Source organism: Magnolia sinica, chromosome 7 (genome assembly GCF_029962835.1).
Source record: "Magnolia sinica isolate HGM2019 chromosome 7, MsV1, whole genome shotgun sequence".
Taxonomy (NCBI): Eukaryota; Viridiplantae; Streptophyta; class Magnoliopsida; order Magnoliales; family Magnoliaceae; genus Magnolia; species Magnolia sinica.
In genome coordinates this window covers 48,817,848-48,826,883 of record NC_080579.1, presented here as the reverse complement: position 1 = coordinate 48,826,883, position 9,036 = coordinate 48,817,848, and the positions used below count along the sequence as shown (strand labels likewise).

At 35.7% G+C, this 9,036-nt stretch overlaps 1 long non-coding RNA gene across 1 annotated transcript; it reads right to left on the bottom strand.

Annotated features, from left to right (window-relative positions):
• Nucleotides 1–1,737: 1,737 nt before the first annotated feature.
• On the bottom strand, nt 1,738–8,665 carry LOC131251332 (uncharacterized). Its single transcript, XR_009173750.1, has 4 exons — nt 7,894–8,665; nt 4,341–4,522; nt 3,917–3,999; nt 1,738–1,830 (listed from the first exon to the last, which is right to left on the bottom strand). It is a non-coding gene; the product is annotated as an uncharacterized LOC131251332 (long non-coding RNA).
• Between the last annotated feature and the right edge of the window lie 371 nt (nt 8,666–9,036).

Sequence of the window (9,036 nt, the reverse complement as noted above, 5' to 3'; positions counted from 1 at the left end):
AAACTGTGAACTGAAGGCTTGTTCACCTATTGAGGATAGAACTTTAGGCAAAACAAGTTTCTCAAATCCAACTGTAAGTGGTTCGGATAAGGCTATGATGGTAATGATTATTCTAATGAATAACTGCAACTCAATTTAGTTGTGCATCCACATGCACCCTAAGTGCATTTTGATATAATGTAACGCCTTGCATCATAGCTACTATGTAAACTGTGAACTGTGAACATGCCAAAGTTCTGACCATTCATCAAGTAGTGTAAACTGTGAACATGCCTGAAGCAGTTACCGGGAAAAAAAAAAAAAAAAACCTCTACTGATTAGGCAAAACACACATGTTGAGAAAAATGGGTAGTTAGAAGAAGAAAACATCCAACCATCCAAATTCAATAGATTTGTATAGCCCATTTAATGAGTCTACTACCTTGATTTTTGGCATATGGCATGTTTGGATTGTTGCACTACTTAATGAAGGGCTCAGATCATTCACACATGTTCCATCCAATGGTGAGAACCAAACCCCACAATCTACCATGATGCATTGATAACCCATGTGTCAAAAATATACCCAGACCCATATCTAAGTTGAAGGACAACTGGTAACTTGCATCAATTGTTTTGGGGCCAGATGCTTGTTTCCGTATCAGAGAGTTTAGAAATTTGCAAAATGTCTTTGGGGCCAGATGCTTCTATCCATATCAGAGAATGTTAGGATATTTGCAACCAAAACAGTGGATTCAACTATGGGGATGTCTTTTCAAGATCAAATAATAGATTAATTTTTTTTTTTCAAAGATCAAATTCTTCCCACTGGAAAATCCAATCATGAAGAACTAGAGCTACGTGAAATAGTAAATAAGGGTTCAGATAGGGAATAAAAGAGGAACAACCACCACCAGTCCCCTTAAGACAATTAAAGAATTAAAAATTCTCTAATAAGCATTTAACAGCAGTCTCTAAAGTAGAGATGATACCAGTGTCTAAGTCTTAATTGGCATCTAGTCATCATAGATTACACGCCATCTTGTCTGTGTTATAAAAAACTTTTTTATTCTATTTATCATGATTTATGATTTTTTAAAAAAAAAACATCTAACATTGTAGCATAATTGCAATGAATTATCTCTAATGTCCCCAAAAGCTGTCCCAACATTCTTCTGTTCCTCTTAACCAAACTTGGGTCTTCATCTTTCAGCAAGACTAAGGCCCTTGTTTGGAAACAAGCACTAATAAAAGATTGTAACCAAGGTGGGAAAAGATAAATAGACTAAGGCCTTGTTTGGAAGAAGCCTTAGTCAGCTATTGCATAGTATATGAACCTCAGGGGTTAGAAAAATTCTTAACTTTGATTCATATCAAATTAAGGCTAATGACTTTGATTCATATTGCACAGTATATGCTTAGAAAAGTTCTTAACAAAGTTGAAATCATCAATAGATTAAGATCTGGTTCTCCAAACTTCGATTCATATCAAATTGAGGCTAATGACTTGTAGTCAGCTATTGCACAGTATATGAACCTCAGGGGCACCATAAAGGTACACATAGTATTGCATTTTTGTTTTTTTAGTTGTAATCCTTTTTGTTTTTTTACTTGTAATCCTGCTCTTATTTTCATTTTTTATCGAATGTGATACTGCATATTGAAATTATATATACAAGCAACTTAGTATATACACATGGAAGTTGGAAAAATATTGTCCTAAACCAACAATACACGTCTAACAAAACATGGGATTACCTGCTTAGGAAAATTTGCTATCTTTTTCACTTCGGTTTTTTCTTAAAGCATCTCACCTTCCTAGTGAGTCAATTGAACTGCTAAGGCTTCCACCTACATAAAGAAAGTACATCTTGACATGCTCAGTACACACCATAATTGAAGGATAACATAAAGCAGGCCCTGCTAATCCATTTGGGTATGGAAATAAGAGGATTGCACCCAATGGAGATGTGGGCTAGATTGAGTATCTTCACTTTCAAACCAGTGCCAATTCCAATATTTCTCAGAGATCTTGGGCCATTTCAAGAGAAAACCCGAAAATCTCAGTCACTACGACTATTTCTTTTCTTTGATATCACTGTCTCAAGTAAAATAAGCCAAGCAGACCATCCATTGGTCCAACATGGATCTTAGGAACGCTTATGAATTAAAAGAATCTCTATTAATAGACTTCGTAAAACATTAAAGCATGAAATCTTTTGCTGTAACAGAAGATGACCAGCCCATCTACAATAATAACTAGCACAAGGTATCAAGCATTGAAAACCTCCTTGATAGGACAATCCTAACATATAAGGCATTTGATGGCATGAACCATATGTACATTTCTAAATGAAAGCAATACGAGGTTAAAGAAAAACAACATAAAAGAAGTTTAAGATATTTGAATTTATAGACATGATCTAGACACAAGACTTATAGAAAGAAATGAGGATGCACTCCGAAGTCCAAATCCAAAGAAATGAAAAGGTTTATGAAGTATTCCACAGAAAATCGCATTAGAATAAGGAAAGGATTGATCCAGTGGACTAACACCAATCGCTACTTCATTCTCTCCCCAAGGACCCACAAGAGAGATTCCATAAGGAACCCCTATATTTTAAGAACAAGATCCATCAACATATAACGTGAAAGATGCATTATTAGTAGAAAACAGTGCAAGTTCCAAGGCCAACATGAAAAAACCAGAATACAGTTTAAAACAACACCCATGACAGTTAAAACTGAATTAAATTACCATTTGCACACCATGGCAAATCTATATTCTTCCAACTCATTGATAACAAAGTAAGAATTCAAAATAGGTAAAAACAAAGTTATGCGAGACAGGTAAACAATCCAGTTAGATCAAGATAACAATGTCAATAAGGAACCAAACAAATGCAAGCCGACATTCAGCTAAGAGATAGATGCATGTCTCATGGCTAGTCCCAAACGGTAACAACAACAAAGCTATTGTACAAAGAAGCAATGCCCCAATATGCCTCTCAAAAGATCAAGTGATCAAAGTTGTAATTGTACATTCATGTAAAGAACGTAGATAGGCAAAGAAAATGGGGTCGCAGACTTTTTATCTGCTTGGATGATTCGACCATTGACTCGCAGATCTTTTATTCTATTGGCTGATTTAAACATTGACTCATAACAGAAAATGACTATTTCTAAACACTTGTAAACAACCAATCTGGAAAAAACTCCAAAAATAAATAAACAATATCCAAATAAGTGCTGGGAAATCCCATTTCTCAAGAAAGAAAGGACGAAAGAAAACATAATCTACGTTAATACTTCAAAGCTCATCCACTATCCATCCCAATCTATAGGACCTAAACACCAATCATTTTAAAGTATGGCTCTCGATGAGTGCAATCAAGGGTGGACTACTGAAAATCCGATTGGCGAATCCTCCTATCTTTTGGGATATAGCCTATCCGCAAAGGAGTGATTAAAATATCATGAATATCCAATCCACCATGCTATTGGGCACTCTATTGGCCCATCAACTACATGATATAATGGCGTGGGGCCATGATATGTTAATCAGAATATAACAACAAAATTAGTAGATATGAGGGCATCCGGCCGATCCAAAACCCGAGATAGGCTAACTTATCCATGTGTTATCTATATAACTCAACATACATTGTGTAGTTGGTTGTCATAAACAGCATCCATGTGTATCTCTTTTTCTCTTTAGAACTATAATACTCAATTACAGGTAAACTGGATTCTGTAAAAACTTTGAACCGCTTCCTGATTGTCTTAATGTTATCATCAACTCTTCCCTTCATGAGCCATAATTTTTTATTTTTTATTTTTAATTTTTTTTAAAAGCAAATGGAAAAAAGAAAGAAACGGTGTTAAAGGGTGTATGGTGATTAGAAAATCTAAAACTAGAAAGATAAACATGCCTTACTTGATTCCTATTTAAAAGGCGCCTTTCCATCTCTTCTTCTGAACAGTAAAAAAAAATGGTACAAATTCTGGGATGATCTTTGTCTATAAGAAAATGCAGAATTATCCACTAGAATGGAAAAGAAGTATCCTGGACTTCCAATTTCCATATAAGAATATGAACCAAGACTGTCCTTTTTGTCTCTTCTTCTGAACAGTAAAAAAATGTCCAGATTTAGACATTTCTGTTCCAATTTGGTGATTTTGGTGTAGTGGTTCTCACCATTTTTACGAACTTTCCCCTCCCATTCCTCAGCCAATTTATTAGCCATCTAGTAGAGAAGAAAAAAGGTTGAAGAAAACAACAACTAAAATCAACAATGACACTTAGATGCTACATACAAAGCAAAAGCATACTTCATTCTAGAATGTGCAGAAGTATCAACCTTAAGATTAACATTCTATTTCTCTAAGGTCGCAATAACAGTTTTTAAACTACTCTTAGCAGGTTCCTCTGTTTCTTCTTCCAAGTCTCTTCTGATCAACTCAGATTGCAGTCGTTCCATCTCTAATAATTTATCATTTAGTTCGATGCGTAGTTCCTTCATCTCCAATTCTCCATAGATGGCTGCCAGTTCAGAAATCTCATAGCAAATATCAAAAGGCTAAAAAAGGTAAGAAATTTCTTTACTCAAATTGCAAATGGAACATGGTAACATTTCTGGCCAATTTTTTGATGATTTCTTTACTCAAATTAAAGTTAAAGATAACCATTTAAACAAGAACAAAACATGGATTACATTGCAAATGCTAAACATTTTAAGATAATGTGGAACAACACATATCCACATCTCTATGCACATGGGAAAAAGAACAAAATGTGTGATAGAGGAAATTATGAGCCAGGAGAACGATAAGGAAGCCACATAGAAAATTGCCACAATACCACTCGATAATCATACATAGACTACCAAAAAACAAAAGAGATACAAGCAAACATTTGAAGACTCAATACATGTTGGAAGCATATTCCCATAGCATAAAGAGATCAAAAGACTTTAGCTTGACTATATAAAAAAATAATGCATTGCTGGGGTGTAAATAAAATAATATAGGAGAGAAATTATGGGGCAGACGATTCTTTCACTAGCTGGAGAGATTACAAATTGAATGGTGAAAATTTAAGGATAAAAGTTGAATCATAAGCAAAATTGTGAGAAATTAAATACAAATGTAACACCACAATAGACAAAATTTCAAGGACAAAAGTAGAATCATGAGTATAGGAAATGCATCAACCATGTACTGGAAAACAAATGAATCACCTAATATACAACTTCTTTGCCAAAATTCAATCAAAGCAGTTCTCCCGCACTCTCAGTGCACATGTCAATGAGACTTTGCGAAGGAATACCATAGGCCGTTCTTAAACCAAAAATTAATCCATTCTTAATCAACGATTTTGGTGTAGTGCCAACTAAGAAAGAAACGTCATCAATGCCCAAATTTCACCATTCCTATGAAGATGACCATGAATAAGACACACAACTATGGACAACTTTTTGAATCTATAACCTATTTAATGACAGGAGGGCTTACAGCTGCAAAAGACAAAAGGAGCATCTCAATAGACAATAGTTGCTCTTTTACTAAAATTCCTGTAATTCTAGGACCACTGATAGTCTAAGAAAAACAACAACACAAGGCAAGGGAAAATAACTAGACGAAAAATGTACCCATTAGCAACTTCGAAGCATCGGAAAGGAAACAAAATGAGCATGCACATGCACACAGACATGCAAACGAAATTGGACCATTCAGTACCATTTCTAGAGTTATCATGAACCAAGATTTTGAAAGTTGTATTTTCTATGCAAGATTTCAGAATACATAGTTGCACCAAGCATCACAATGGCTGGATGTAACATATTGGTCCATCACAATCCTAAGAATAGTGTTCAACAACAAAAAGTGTGGTAAGAGAACATACATAGCTAACACACAAACATCTGCATTGAAATTCCACAAAAAATGAAAGAACTTCCTTGAATTTGATGCTGAAAATGCTGGGAAAAAGAAATCATTGTTGATCATCATCATTTTCTGCATGTGTTATTCCAAGCAACCTCCAACCTTCAGCATTGTCTGCATTCTTCAGTACCCCCATGAATAGGGTGACCCTTAGCTATTGGAACAATTAAATGTGGACCCAAATATTGACAGATGATAGTGTAAAAGCCCAGGTCCATCAGTATCACTATCCTAATCATCCTAAAAATGGACCTCTGTGCATGTAACATAAAGGCCTTTTTCATTTCAACCATCCAATTCTCAGACCATAACTGCTAAATGGAATATGGAAGGCACTGAAACCGTAATTAATTGAAGAAATAACAAGGATGAGATCCTGTTTGGCTACCTAAAATATTCCATTAGGATAGCCATTCAGATAGTGGCACGTCCATCACTTGTCTACAATCATTGACACCAATTCCAATAAATACAAATCATCATCATATAAGCCTTAAACAAACTAAATGGGGTTAGCTAATTCCAATAAAAACAAATGATATCTAAAAAAGTAGCTGTTACCTTGTACAAGGTAATTTGGATTAAAAAATAATAATAACAAATTGGTTTTAGCATTATTCCATAAGGCACATGAAAGAGTAGCTAACTTTTGCACGCATGCGTGGCACATGTGCCACACGTGCCAATGTGCCATAAATGAGACACCCATCTTCAAACACCCCATATGTGCCAAATCCCACTTTCACGCGCCCCACATGTGCCAATGCCCACATGTACATATGCCATGTGCGACCATGCATCTTCAAGCAATACACACGTGCCACCATGCATCTTAAAGCAACCCACGTGCATGCATGCCAGAATCAATACACATTTACTCTGCATGTCCACATGCCAATGTGCTAATGTTTAGAAGAGCCACATATGCTTGTCCATCCATCTAGATCCAGGGAGTTTAAAAAATAACAGTTGCCATGGCAGAATAGTCTATCTATATAAGCCACATCCAGAAATCCCTTAGCTGAACAGATATGTCCAAAATAGCCTATTGAAACAGAACTTTGATGGTAACCAAACGGGCCCTAAAATTCCCAAGGAGCTCTAGAATTGGTTTTTTCAGAAATTTTCTACCAGAGAAACCTAGCAATTGTAGCTGCATATGATGCATTCATTAGACCTTGCAAATTGATTTAACGTTGTTCCATATGGTCTGGCCTATGGGGTTTTGAATCGACCCAAATGTATTATGAACAATGAACGAATGAAGTGAAATATATTATTTTTCCAACTTATTTGGAAAAAAAATCCAAATTTCCTAAGAAAATTGTTGTTAATGAGCAAAAGTGGGTAATGATGTTTTCTTTCTTGAAAACGGTATCTTTTCCCCATGCTTTCCACAAATCCAAACTAGGTTTATCTTGAAGTGATATCTGTTCTCCATATGCTTTCCACAAATCCAAACAGCTCTCCACATTCAACTGAAAATGGTCCTAATATTGGAGGCTGATATCTTTTCCTCACTATAGAAGATTACTGGGGAATTGTCTATCAACGAGGGACAACTAATCAATAGTTTGGTTTATAAATGTTAGAATTGTATTAGAATTGAAAAACCATGTACACCCTTGTAAAGTTGAGGTGTGCACTTGAACACAAATAGAGATCCTCTCCATCTCTAATTCATTTTCTACATAGAGTACTTTTTCTTCTTCTTTCTTCTTCTTTCTTCTTCTTCTTCTTCTTCTTTTTTTTAATTTTTAATTTTATTTTTTTTACAGTCAGAATGTGTTCGTGGTCCCTAAAATTACATCCATTTTTTTAAAATGATAATAACAAGCATTAGGATCTCAATTTTCTAGAATTCCAAATCAAATACCAAAATCCCTCCAAATGGATACCTCCTAAATACAAAATCTCAACGAAAAAAAAAAGAAGATACAGAAATTGAGAGGAGATCAAAGAAGTCACCTCACTCTGTCGGGACCTCAACATCCCCATCAGCGATCTCCTGCTGTAGATCGTTTTAGGGGACAGCCCCAACGGCCCGATCTTCAGGGTAAGTGAGCTCACCGCGCCTACTTCTCCTCCTGTGGTACAGACATACATGTCCACCACTTGAGATGGGTCGAACTTCAGAGGCATCCTTCCTTTGTTGCTGCTGAATCTTATAGTTTTAGGGTTTTTGGAGGGGGAGAAATGTCTAAATGAGAGAGATTGAGAGAGACTGTCTGCACCGTGAATGCGGGAAATTGAGACGTCGGGCAGCAAAAACAGCAAGAGTGAGAGAGAGAGAATGAGGGTTAGGATGTTTTTGGTGTAAAACAAAGAAAGAAAATACTTTCAGATCCGAATATTGTGCGTTTACTATCATTTATAACATACACCATATTAACAGTCGTACATGTAAGGGACCATTTACTAGATGGTTAAGATAGTTTTATATCAGAAAATATATACATATTATCCATCTACAGCTAGAACCATTATTTAGTTGGTTTGGATAACCCTATATCATTACCATTATTTCTATAAACGAGTCACCACAAATTTAAAGCAAATGCAAAACTCACACACATTTACCGTGAAATAAAAAACGCTACTTGATCATTGGATCTGGTAGGGCTCTATGGGCCCCACCATGATGTTTGTGATGAATCCACACCGTACATGCATTTGTAAACAATATTTTAAGGTTGATACAAAAAACCAGATTGAAATAAATCTTGGGTGAACAACACCACAGGAAAACAGTAGCAATTGAATGTCCACCCTTAAAAATAGACCTTTTAGCTACAGATTTTCGCTGTCGCAATTCACGACGGCTAAAAGTCGTAGCTAAAATAGTCACACATCCGTCAGCTTTGCTCATTTTTGTTAGTAGTGCATATTTCTGCATCAACAGGAACCAACTAAATTTATTAATGGTAGGAGATTCAATCTAACTCTTATTACCTTGGCATCTCATAGGAAGAATGTTGTTGGTAACCAATTCAAGGAAGGGAAAAAGATCGCCTACAAAGATCGAGAGAGCACAAGAGAAGCAAATTTGAGAAGTGAAGACGTATCTCAAGTAAGATGCATCAACAGGGCTCAATCCAATAAGTAATGTTG